At 40.8% G+C, this 12933-nt stretch overlaps 1 pseudogene across 1 annotated transcript; it reads left to right on the forward strand.

Annotated features, from left to right (window-relative positions):
• Positions 1-1069: 1069 nt before the first annotated feature.
• On the forward strand, positions 1070-8708 carry LOC306706018 (annotated as a pseudogene). Its single transcript has 3 exons — positions 1070-2855; positions 2956-2978; positions 6098-8708. The product of its transcript is annotated as an uncharacterized misc_RNA (transcript).
• The last annotated feature ends 4225 nt before the right edge of the window (positions 8709-12933 follow it).

Raw genomic sequence — 12933 nt, forward strand, 5'->3', positions numbered from 1 at the left:
TGTAAAATCACAAATTGAACTTAAAATTCTTCTCCTCACCTACAAAGCCCAAATTGGTCAGGCAGCGTCATACCTTAAAGAGCTTATAGAACCATATTACCCCACCCGAGAGCTGCGCTCCCTAAATTCAGGGTTACTTGTGGTTCCTAGAGTCTTAGAAAGTAGGATGGGAGCCAGAGCCTTCAGTTATCAAGCTCCTCTTCTGTGGAACCAGCTTCCAGCTTCAGTCCGGGGGGCAGACACACTCACCACATTTAAGAGTAGGCTGAAGACTTTCTTATAGTTCGGGCTGGCTCAGGTCTGCCTTGGACCAGCCCTAGATATGCAGCTATAGGCCTAGACTACCGGGTGACCTCCTAGGATACACTGAGCTCCTCTCTCCTCTTCTCTCTCTCCTTCTGGATGAATTCATGTCCCATTAATGCACATTACTAACTTTGCTTCTTCCCCGGAGTCTTTGTGCTTTCTCTCCTCACAGGGTTCCATTGATCGTGGTTGTATCTGGACCGCGGTCGTGATGGCCCTGCTGACACCCACTGCTACTATCATTATTATTATTATGAGTCACATTACTATTACTATTACAGATACCATTGCTGCTTTACTTATCATTGTTATTATACTATATCCACTGCTGCTGTTTTTATTAGTAGTCGTAATTTTTCCATCATTTTTCTGCTTTAATACTTTTATTATATGAATAATTTGGAAAACGCATTGAATGTGTTGTAACTCTGTTATGTTGTTCATTCTGTACACATGATTGCACTTCTGTCCATCCAGCGATCCCTCCTCTGTTGCTCTAGAAAATGACAAGAAATATTTAACAACTAAAGAAATGAAATGTTTTCAAACGTGGAGCAGGTTTTAACCGAGGCTCTGTTTGTAAATGAGGAGACAAAGTTCACATTCACAGCGCTGCTCCTCTTCCTGGAATGAACCACAGCTTGATAGCCCCTCCTTCTTCCTGCTGCTCTCAAACACAGCCGGCTCCACTCTGTCCACATATCTCCTTGTTCCCTCCCCTTCAGATCTACAGTTTTAAAGATGGGTGTAACCAACATGGTGGTGAAGCCATAGAGCTGACAGGCTCCATTCACTGAACAAACACATGTTGTTCAGATCAGAAGTCAAAGCAGAGTCGCTTCTAGTGAAGTGAAACTCAGACAGTCGTTGTTACTGAGAGGTGAAATGGCGCAGAAAGGAGTTCAGCTGGATCGGGAAACCTTCTCTTGTTCCATCTGTCTGGATCTACTGAAGGATCCGGTGACTACTCCCTGTGGACACAGCTACTGCATGAACTGTATTAAAAGCTTCTGGGATGAAGAGGATGTGAAGAAACTCCACAGCTGCCCTCAGTGTAGGCAGACCTTCACACCGAGGCCTGTCCTGCTGAAAAACACCATGTTAGCAGTTTTAGTGGAGGAGCTGAAGAAGACTGGACTCCAAGCTGCTCCTGCTGATCACTGCTATGCTGGACCTGAAGATGTGTCCTGTGATGTCTGCACTGGGAGGAAACGGAAAGCCATCAAGTCCTGTCTCGTCTGTCTGGCCTCTTATTGTGAGAAACACCTTCAGCCTCATTATGATGCGGCTCCATTAAAGAAACACAAGCTGGTGGACCCCTCCAAGAAGCTCCAGGAGAACATCTGCTCTCGTCACGATGAGGTGATGAAGATGTTCTGCCGTACTGATCAGCAGTGTATCTGTTACCTCTGCTCTGTGGATGAACACAAAGGCCACGACACAGTCACAGCTGCAGCAGAAAGGACTGAGAGGCAGAGAGAGCTGGAGGTGAGTCGACTAAACATCCAGCAGAGAATCCAGGACAGAGAGAAAGACGTGAAGCTGCTTCAACAGGAGGTGGAGGCCGTCAATCGCTCTGCCGACGAAGCGGTGAAGGACAGCGAGAAGATCTTCACTGAGCTGATCCGTCTCATGGAGAAAAGAAGCTCCGATGTGAAGCAGCAGGTCAGATCCCAGCAGAAAAGTGAAGTGAGTCGAGTCAAAGAGCTTCAGGAGAAGCTGGAGCAGGAGATCTCTGAGCTGAAGAGGAAAGACGCTGAGCTGAAGCTGCTCTCACACACAGAGGATCACAACCAGTTTCTACACAACTACCCCTCACTGTCACCACTCAGAGAACCTACAGACTCGTCCGGCATCGATATCCGTCCTCTGAGCTACTTTGAGGACGTGACGGCGGCTGTGTCAGAAGTCAGAGATAAACTACAGGACGTTCTGAGAGAGAAGTGGACAAACGTCTCACTGGCAGTGACTGAAGTGGACGTTTTACTGTCACCTTCACAAGCAGAGCCCAAGACCAGAGCTGAGTTCTTAAGATATTCAAGTGAAATCACACTGGATCCAAACACAGCACACATACATCTGTTATTATCTGAGGGGAACAAAAAAGCAACATTATTGAGTGAACAACAGTCTTATTCTAGTCACCCAGACAGATTCACTACATATTGTCAGGTCCTGAGTAGAGAGAGTCTGACTGGACGTTGTTACTGGGAGGTGGAGAGGAGAGGAGGAGCTTATGTAGCAGTCGCATACAAGAATATCATCAGAGCAGATGTGTTTGGATCTAATGACAAATCTTGGGCGTTAGATTGTAACAAAAACAGTTTTACATTTTTGTACAACTATATCCACACTCCCGTCTCTGGTCCTCAGTCCTCCAGAGTAGGAGTGTACCTGGATCACAGAGCAGGTATTCTGTCTTTCTACAGCGTCTCTGAAACCATGACTCTCCTCCACAGAGTCCAGACCACATTCACTCAGCCTCTCTATGCTGGAATTACGATTTATGGTCATAATGGAAACACTGCTGAGTTCTGTAAACTAAAATAGTCAGAAGTGATTCAAGGAACAGCAAATTCATTTCTGTGTTTTGATCCTGAAACTCATTTTGTCTCCATCATTGTCGCTTAATTGCTGATTGTTCTTCAGCTGTCAATCAAAGATTGTGGGCGGTACTTTGACATCTTCTCATTCTTGTTGTGTAAATGTTTGAGTTTCTTTAGGTGGAGCTCCTTTCTGTGTCTGTTTAGCCATGGAGGCTATCACTGCTCATGATGATCTTTGTTGACCTGAACTGATATTTCTCTTCATGAAAATGTAAACTGCTCTGAGGTTTAAATGTTTGATAAATATTAGTATTGATGTATTTGTTAGTTGTTGTTTCTCTTCCACTGCATGGCTCTTAAAGAGAGAAATCACCAGAGCTTCTTTTATCAAAGATATTTAGTTCTCAGCACTCTTTGTAAAGATTTCTTTAAGTGAAATTATGTTTATTTTCTAGAACAGATTAAATGTTGTTCTTGTTGTTTTCTTCATCGTTATACAAAAGAGGTACTATGATGTATTATATCACTAATTATTATAATCATAATCAATAAGTAAATCATTCATTATTCTCTTTCACATAACTGAGATTCTGGTCAAACTAATTGATTATGAGGATGAAGTGAATGTGTTCATGAAATCATTGAACAAGAGTCATTTAACAGACTTTACTGATGGGATGTGAACAAACTGAAGGTTTACATGATGAATAAAGTATTTCTGGATTCAAGAATGAACAAAGTATTTTCTTCTTGTCTTATTTACAGGGTTTCATACAAAGCTGATGGAGAAAATGTGAAACTAATATGAGAGAATAACTGAGTCAGTTTTCCTCCTGAAACACCACAAAAGGTGTTTGTTGGTCTTCTAGCTCCACCCGGTGACAGACCTTCATTCTGCAGCTTTAGGAGGAACTCTCTCCTTCTGTTTCTCAGTTTTCTTCTCAGCAAAACAAACCTGCTTCCACTGAGCATCACAGACCCTTTGCACTTAAAGATAATATACAGATTATAACCTTTATTGAATAATCTCATTGAGATCAAGATGTATTTTCCAACAGAGACCCGAGCACACCAGGAGAAATAGAGAAATGTCATGACAACTGTCAAAGTGTATTGTTAAAGAGCTGAGATCACGTTCTGTTAATGCATGGGCCGAATTATTAAAGACACTATTCAAGGTCTGCCAGGCCTGACTGACACTCATAAAGAGATCACATCCACTTACGTTCATCACCTGAAGCTGAAACAGCTTGCCACAGTTTCTCCTTTCATTCTTTACCGTCTGAAAACAAAGCGCACGAGTTTGTCTGAATGTAAAAAACATTATGTCTCCATTTCACTCTAAACTGATCTTGGTTTTGTACATTTCTGAATTTGTTCAAGTCAAGTTGGTGTTTGATCTCATTCCCTGCATGTTTCTAGATTTCAATCTGCCTTAACAGAACATGTTCTTTTTTTTTAAGCATTTATAAACTATTGAGCAACTAAGACGGTCAACTAACTGAAGATTATTCCTCAACAACAAATATTCAAGTCTTAAAACGTTTTATAAAATATGTATTTATAGATATCAGGACAAAATGCATTTCATAAAGAGATACACTATGTATGCCTCAAACATATTTGAATCACTTTGATCTCTGTATTTATATGGCACCTTTCATGGGAAGTATCTTTTAGTAATTGTGAGAATCAACATGTTAACAGCACACAGGTCTTGCATGAGGCTGGAGGCGTTGGGGTGGAGCAGGGAACAGCCCTGTTCCTTCACCTACAGTATGACTTCATGAACAAGCTAATAACACTGAAACACTGACTCACAACTAAAGTCCACCAAAAGAAGGAGGAGCTTGGTAAGAACGGGCGCCCGTGTTTCTGGAACCTCGGCCGAGCCGGGGGCGAGGTGGAGCCTGACCAAATGAAGAACAATGAAACAACATGGGATGTCTCAGCAACAAGGTGGCATTGCCCTGACATCCAGCACCACCGTAAAGAATCTCAGAGTTATTATTAATCAGGGGCCTGTTTTCACCGACGCAACGTTGCAAAAATCAGGCACATCCTGTATCAAAGCGATGCAGAACAATGTGTTCATGCATTTGTTACTTCTAGACTAGAATACTGCAATTCCTTATTATCAAGCTGCTCTAATACGTCTCTTAAATCTCTCCAGCTGGTTCAGAATGCTGCAGCACATGTACTCACAAAAACTAAGAAGAGAGATCACATTACTCCTGTATCAGCTTCTCTGCACTGGCTCCCTGTAAAATCACAAATTGAACTTAAAATTCTTCTCCTCGCCTACCAAGCCCAAATTGGTCAAGCAGCGTCATACCTTAAAGAGCTTATAGAACCATATTACCCCACCCGAGAGCTGCGCTCCCTAAATTCAGGGTTACTTGTGGTTCTTAGAGTCTTAAAAAGTAGGATGGGAGCCAGAGCCTTCAGTTATCAAGCTCCTCTTCTGTGGAACCAGCTTCCAGCTTCAGTCCGGGGGGCAGACACACTCACCACATTTAAGAGTAGGCTGAAGACTTTCTTATAGTTCGGGCTGGCTCAGGTCTGCCTTGGACCAGCCCTAGATATGCAGCTATAGGCCTAGACTACCGGGTGACCTCCTAGGATACACTGAGCTCCTCTCTCCTCTTCTCTCTCTCCTTCTGTATGAATTCATGTCCCATTAATGCACATTACTAACTTTGCTTCTTCCCCGGAGTATTTGTGCTTTCTCTCCTCACAGGGTTCCATTGATCGTGGTTGTATCTGGACCGCGGTCGTGATGGCCCTGCTGACACCCACTGCTACTATCATTATTATTATTATGAGTCACATTACTATTACTATTACAGATACCATTGCTGCTTTACTTATCATTGTTATTATACTATATCCACTGCTGCTGTTTTTATTAGTAGTCGTAATTTTTCCAGCATTTTTCTGCTTTAATACTTTTATTATATGAATAATTTGTAAAACGCATTGAATGTGTTGTAACTCTGTCATGTTCATTCTGTACACATGATTGCACTTCTGTCCATCCAGCGATCCCTCCTCTGTTGCTCTAGAAAATGACAAGAAATATTTAACAACTAAAGAAATGAAATGTTTTCAAACGTGGAGCAGGTTTTAACCGAGGCTCTGTTTGTAAATGAGGAGACAAAGTTCACATTCACAGCGCTGCTCCTCTTCCTGGAATGAACCACAGCTTGATAACCCCTCCTTCTTCCTGCTGCTCTCAAACACAGCCGGCTCCACTCTGTCCACATATCTCCTTGTTCCCTCCCCTTCAGATCTACAGTTTTAAAGATGGGTGTAACCAACATGGTGGTGAAGCCATAGAGCTGACAGGCTCCATTCACTGAACAAACACATGTTGTTCAGATCAGAAGTCAAAGCAGAGTCGCTTCTAGTGAAGTGAAACTCAGACAGTCGTTGTTACTGAGAGGTGAAATGGCGCAGAAAGGAGTTCAGCTGGATCGGGAAACCTTCTCTTGTTCCATCTGTCTGGATCTACTGAAGGATCCGGTGACTATTCCCTGTGGACACAGCTACTGCATGAACTGTATTAAAAGCTTCTGGGATGAAGAGGATGTGAAGAAACTCCACAGCTGCCCTCAGTGTAGGCAGACCTTCACACCGAGGCCTGTCCTGCTGAAAAACACCATGTTAGCAGTTTTAGTGGAGGAGCTGAAGAAGACTGGACTCCAAGCTGCTCCTGCTGATCACTGCTATGCTGGACCTGAAGATGTGTCCTGTGATGTCTGCACTGGGAGGAAACGGAAAGCCATCAAGTCCTGTCTGCAGTGTGTGATCTCTTATTGTGAGAAACACCTTCAGCCTCATTATGAATCCCCTGCCTTTGAGAAACACAAGCTGGTGGACCCCTCCAAGAAGCTCCAGGAGAACATCTGCTCTCGTCACGATGAGGTGATGAAGATTTTCTGCCGTACTGATCAGCAGTGTATCTGTTACCTCTGCTCTGTGGATGAACACAAAGGCCACGACACAGTCTCAGCTGCAGCAGAAATCACTGAGAGGCAGAGAGAGCTGGAGGTGAGTCGACTAAACATCCAGCAGAGAATCCAGGACAGAGAGAAAGACGTGAAGCTGCTTCAACAGGAGGTGGAGGCCGTCAATCGCTCTGCCGACGAAGTGGTGAAGGACAGCGAGAAGATCTTCACTGAGCTGATCCGTCTCATGGAGAAAAGAAGCTCCGATGTGAAGCAGCAGGTCAGATCCCAGCAGAAAAGTGAAGTGAGTCGAGTCAAAGAGCTTCAGGAGAAGCTGGAGCAGGAGATCTCTGAGCTGAAGAGGAAAGACGCTGAGCTGAAGCTGCTCTCACACACAGAGGATCACAACCAGTTTCTACACAACTACCCCTCACTGTCACCACTCAGAGAACCTACAGACTCGTCCGGCATCGATATCCGTCCTCTGAGCTACTTTGAGGACGTGACGGCGGCTGTGTCAGAAGTCAGAGATAAACTACAGGACGTTCTGAGAGAGAAGTGGACAAACGTCTCACTGGCAGTGACTGAAGTGGACGTTTTACTGTCACCTTCACAAGCAGAGCCCAAGACCAGAGCTGGATTCTTAAGATATTCAAGTGAAATCACACTGGATCCAAACACAGCATACAAAAGACTGTTATTATCTGAGGGGAACAGAAAAGCAACAGTAATGAGTCAACAACAGTCTTATTCTAGTCACCCAGACAGATTCACTACATATTGTCAGGTCCTGAGTAAAGAGAGTCTGACTGGACGTTGTTACTGGGAGGTGGAGAGGAGAGGAGAAGTTTTTGTAGCAGTCGCATACAAGAATATCAGCAGAACAGGGAGCTCTGATGAATGTACGTTTGGATACAATGATAAATCTTGGGCGTTAGATTGTAACAAAAACAGTTTTGCATTTTTGTACAACAATATCCAAACTCCCGTCTCTGGTCCTCAGTCCTCCAGAGTAGGAGTGTACCTGGATCACAGAGCAGGTATTCTGTCTTTCTACAGCGTCTCTGAAACCATGACTCTCCTCCACAGAGTCCAGACCACATTCACTCAGCCTCTCTATGCTGGAATTAGGATTTATTATCATGGAGACACTGCTGAGTTCTGTAAACTAAAATAGTCAGAAGTGATTCAAGGAACAGCAAATTAATTTCTGTGTTTTGATCCTGAAACTCATTTTGTCTCCATCATTGTCGCTTCATTGCTGATTGTTCTTCAGCTGTCAATCAAACATTGTGGGCGGTACTTTGACATCTTCTCATTCTTGTTGTGTAAATGTTTGAGTTTCTTTAGGTGGAGCTCCTTTCTGTGTCTGTTTAGCCATGGAGGCTATCACTGCTCATGATGATCTTTGTTGACCTGAACTGATATTTCTCTTCATGAAAATGTAAACTGCTCTGAGGTTTAAATGTTTGATAAATATTAGTATTGATGTATTTGTTAGTTGTTGTTTCTCTTCCACTGCATGGCTCTTAAAGAGAGAAATCACCAGAGCTTCTTTTATCAAAGATATTTAGTTCTCAGCACTCTTTGTAAAGATTTCTTTAAGTGAAATTATGTTTATTTTCTAGAACAGATTAAATGTTGTTCTTGTTGTTTTCTTCATCGTTATACAAAAGAGGTTCTATGATGTATTATATCACTAATTATTATAATCATAATCAATAAGTAAATCATTCATTATTCTCTTTCACATAACTGAGATTCTGGTCAAACTAATAGATTATGAGGATGAAGTGAATGTGTTCATGAAATCATTGAACAAGAGTCATTTAACAGACTTTACTGATGGGATGTGAACAAACTGAAGGTTTACATGATGAATAAAGTATTTCTGGATTCAAGAATGAACAAAGTATTTTCTTCTTGTCTTATTTACAGGGTTTCATACAAAGCTGATGGAGAAAATGTGAAACTAATATGAGAGAATAACTGAGTCAGTTTTCCTCCTGAAACACCACAAAAGGTGTTTGTTGGTCTTCTAGCTCCACCCGGTGACAGACCTTCATTCTGCAGCTTTAGGAGGAACTCTCTCCTTCTGTTTCTCAGTTTTCTTCTCAGCAAAACAAACCTGCTTCCACTGAGCATCACAGACCCTTTGCACTTAAAGATAATATACAGATTATAACCTTTATTGAATAATCTCATTGAGATCAAGATGTATTTTCCAACAGAGACCCGAGCACACCAGGAGAAATAGAGAAATGTCATGACAACTGTCAAAGTGTATTGTTAAAGAGCTGAGATCACGTTCTGTTAATGCATGGGCCGAATTATTAAAGACACTATTCAAGGTCTGCCAGACCTGACTGACACTCATAAAGAGATCACATCCACTTACGTTCATCACCTTTCATGGGAAGTATCTTTTCGTAATTGTGAGAAACAACATGTTAACAGCACACAGGTCTTGCATCAGGCTGGAGGCGTTGGGGTGGAGCAGGGAACAGCCCTGTTCCTTATATATATATATATATATATATATATATATATATATATATATATACACACAATTAAGAGGCCGCTCACCAGCATCAAGCTTCCTCCCTTGAGCTCCCTTTACTTCTCTTCATATTGCACACGCAGCAGTTGGCCCGCAGGGCAAAAAAGGAAAAAGCCGTCATCAGGTGCATCATGAATATTCATTAGAACTATATTAAGTCCATTTACACTGAAACCACTCGTACTACTGCATAATTCTGCTTTAGTAGTGCAGCAGTTTGCTTTAAGTGCATTTTAAGTGTATATTTTCATCACCTGGACATCAGGAGAGACATTTAAAAAGCTGCTCCCACTCGTTCTAATCACCTCTTATTCTCTTTCTTCTGCAGGTGGATCAGAGTAAACACGGACTGCTTTGTCTTCTCGTCATGTCCTTGTACAATTGTACACTGAAATCAGCCAAGCAGATAATCTGTCATTTTCCCGAGAGAGAAAGAAACAAATTATGAGATTTCATGGATTTTAAATTCGAACAGAGCTCCAAATCCTCCTCAGCACTCAGACGACAAATTAATAATCAAAGATCATAACTCAGTTATTTATGATTTTGTGATTGCTTAAGTGAATGGTTACACAAAAGCATCAGAACCTCAACTTTTGTAACTTAAACAAAGGAACAAAGTACAAACACATTTTCTGCTTTGCAATTTGTTTGCAATTCTGCAACACACTTCTTACACATTAGACACTCGTTAAAAAAATAAATCACCTGCAACCATTGGGAGAACAAACGAGCAAAACATACCTGGAATTGGCAACAGTTATATTGTAATGATCTTTCTCTCCTTTGTGTTTTCTTTTATGTCGTTAAAACCTGCGATGAAAAACAAAAAGCCGTTATATTCATTTTATTCACTGAAATGTGAGTAGATTTACTGCACTGGAACAATCTCGCAGAAGCCTGTGTGAGAATAAAAAAGGTATACAAAGATTTTGAAAGATTAATTTAAATGTGTGCCTCATTTAGTTGTAAAAATGCAACATTTTGAGAAAGGATTGTTTGCAGAGTTTCATTTTGAAGTGAGACATTTGTGTTGTAGATTCTGAAACAATGAGCTAAATTCCACAAGTGAGTAAGAAATCGCAGGCTGAGTTTCCTTCTGGGTTTGTAAAGCTGTGTTTGGTGATCTTCTAGCGCCACCCGGTGAGAGATCCAAACTACAACATTCAGTGTGAGCTCTGCTCAGCAAAACAAACCTGATTCCACTGAGCATCATAGACAAAACAATATACAGATTATTAAAACCTTTATTGAATAATCTCATTGAGATCAAGATGTCTCTGAGTCCAGCAGGAGAACTAGATCAGAGATAGTAAGACACACACACACACACACACACACAGCAGACGCGTCTCTGAAAGGGCCAAAATTAAAAGATTAAATTCATCCAATCGGATGAGACTTTCAAGCTTGAATGTCCTTTTGAAGTTCAGACCATTCATATGGTGCAAAGTACTGTGATTCAGTATTTATTTGTGGGGAGTCAAGAGTTGGCCACTCCTGGGATCTGAACACGATGTGATGCACTGAAGCAGCTTGATTGTCGTGACATTTTCTGCTCAAAGTGTATTTTGTCTTTAGCTTCTAGACTGTGGAATGAGCGGAGGAGATCAGGGCTGCAAACGCTCGTTAAGTGAAATTGCTTCTCTGTGATTTTTATTTGTTTGAGGACATTTGAGTTTGTTTTACTTTTCTGTTTTTAGTTTATTTAGTTCTCTGTGTGTTTTAAATGTGTTCTGTTTTATTGTAAAGCACTTACAGTGTTTTTAAAAGTTCCATATAAATACAGTTTATTATTATTATGTCTGAGCTGTTCATAGGCCTGTTGTATATAGTACTATAAGGTCTGTGGTGATGCAAAGCCTGACTGTCACTCTCTTATTATTTAGTATTTCTCCAGATCTTTACCAGTGAGCTGCATGTTTTTGCTTTCAGCTCTCCGCTCACATGTCAGCTAGCAGGCATAACCGTCATAGTGATAACTCGGGGCCATGTGTGATCGTTTGAGGGCCACTTTGGCTGAAAATGTGTGTGTTCATGGGATTGATCAGCTATTGTCTTTTTCCTGCTCAAATCTGTCGTTATGATATCAGCCTTTGCAAATGCACAGTCGGTCAACCTCTTACTTCTTAATTCTCAAGTGTAACTGAAGTATGACGTGCTTCATCTCAAGACTAAAGGTAAAAATACTCAAAATGCTGCTTAAGAAAGTTAATAAGTCAAAACTAAGTCATGTCTAAGTGACTTGAATCTTATTGTACATCTCTGGCAAAGATGTGAACCAAGTCCCACTATATCTACATAAATCACTGCAGCTGGTTGGATTTTATTTTAATTTTTTTACCCGACAAACTAGGATGCTGAGAAGTAAAACAAGTAACTCAGACATGCTGTCTTATATTTTATTGTGATGGGGAGTCATAAAAATGGAGCAAAACTAAAATAAAAACAATACAAAAAGACAGTGGATGTACAAAGGGTGAGGACAGAACCAACGATATGCAGCCTTCGACAGTACAATGGAACAGGTTGGCACAGAACAGAAAACAGGGCGGCGGGACGATCTAAATTTGGCTTCGAAATAAAAAGGGAGGCTTCATAACAAGATCCTTCATTAAAACGGCGATGACTCATGCTTCTTTAAAATCACAGAGCTTTAGAATTCAGTAGCTTCATAACGACGCGGATGCACATGTAACAGTTTCTATTTCTCACTTCATTCCTGACTTTTTTCTTCTTTTTTTTTTGTTGTAGCTTTAAAACAGAAGTCATGTTTACAGAACACATGTTTTTATCTTTTTTTCTTTTTTGTTAAAACAAACTTCAGCTCCCAGAACCACATGTTGGATTTTTTTTTTGTTTGTCTTGAGATTATTTTTCATACTAAAATATATTATTGTATCAATTCAAACTACAGTAATGTACACTACAATGTGTAATAAATAACCATAAAAGAAAATATAAAAATAAGACACATAAATATAAAAAAGTCTTCTAGAAACTAAACAGGTACATTGTTTTTTAATCTGTGAAAGGGTTCTAATACTGCCATTGTTGAAGAAAAAAAAGAACATACAGAGGACACATAAAAACAATAAAACAGACTAATATTATAAACACTGTTCGGTAAAACCAACTGAAAACACCTCGACAGAGACCACGTTCACTAACGTTTGTTACCTGAAGTGCGGGACAGCTTGCCACAAATCATCTGGAAACAAGTGCACAGGTTTTGGCAAAATGTAAAATCTTTCCGTCTACATTTGACTTGAAATTGATCTTGGGGGGTTTTTGGACATTTTTTTTTTCTTCCAGAGAGTCAAGTTGGAGCTGGACAAGCTTTGAGTATTTCAATCTACTTTAACAGAACATTTTCGGGTTTTTTTTTAAGCACTTAATGTAAACATTTTTAAAACTCATGACTTCAAAAAACACATTAACTCGCATTAAAAGAAAAAAAAAGAAGGTTTTAACATCTGCAGGAAAGTGATCGTGTTAAGTTTACAAGGCATTTCATATCTGCATGTTAGCTCAGTCTGGACTGTTTCTCAATGGTTTCCACATTTCCAAA

This window comes from Pholis gunnellus (assembly GCF_910591455.1).
Source record: "Pholis gunnellus genome assembly, chromosome: 14".
Lineage (NCBI taxonomy): Eukaryota > Metazoa > Chordata > Actinopteri > Perciformes > Pholidae > Pholis > Pholis gunnellus.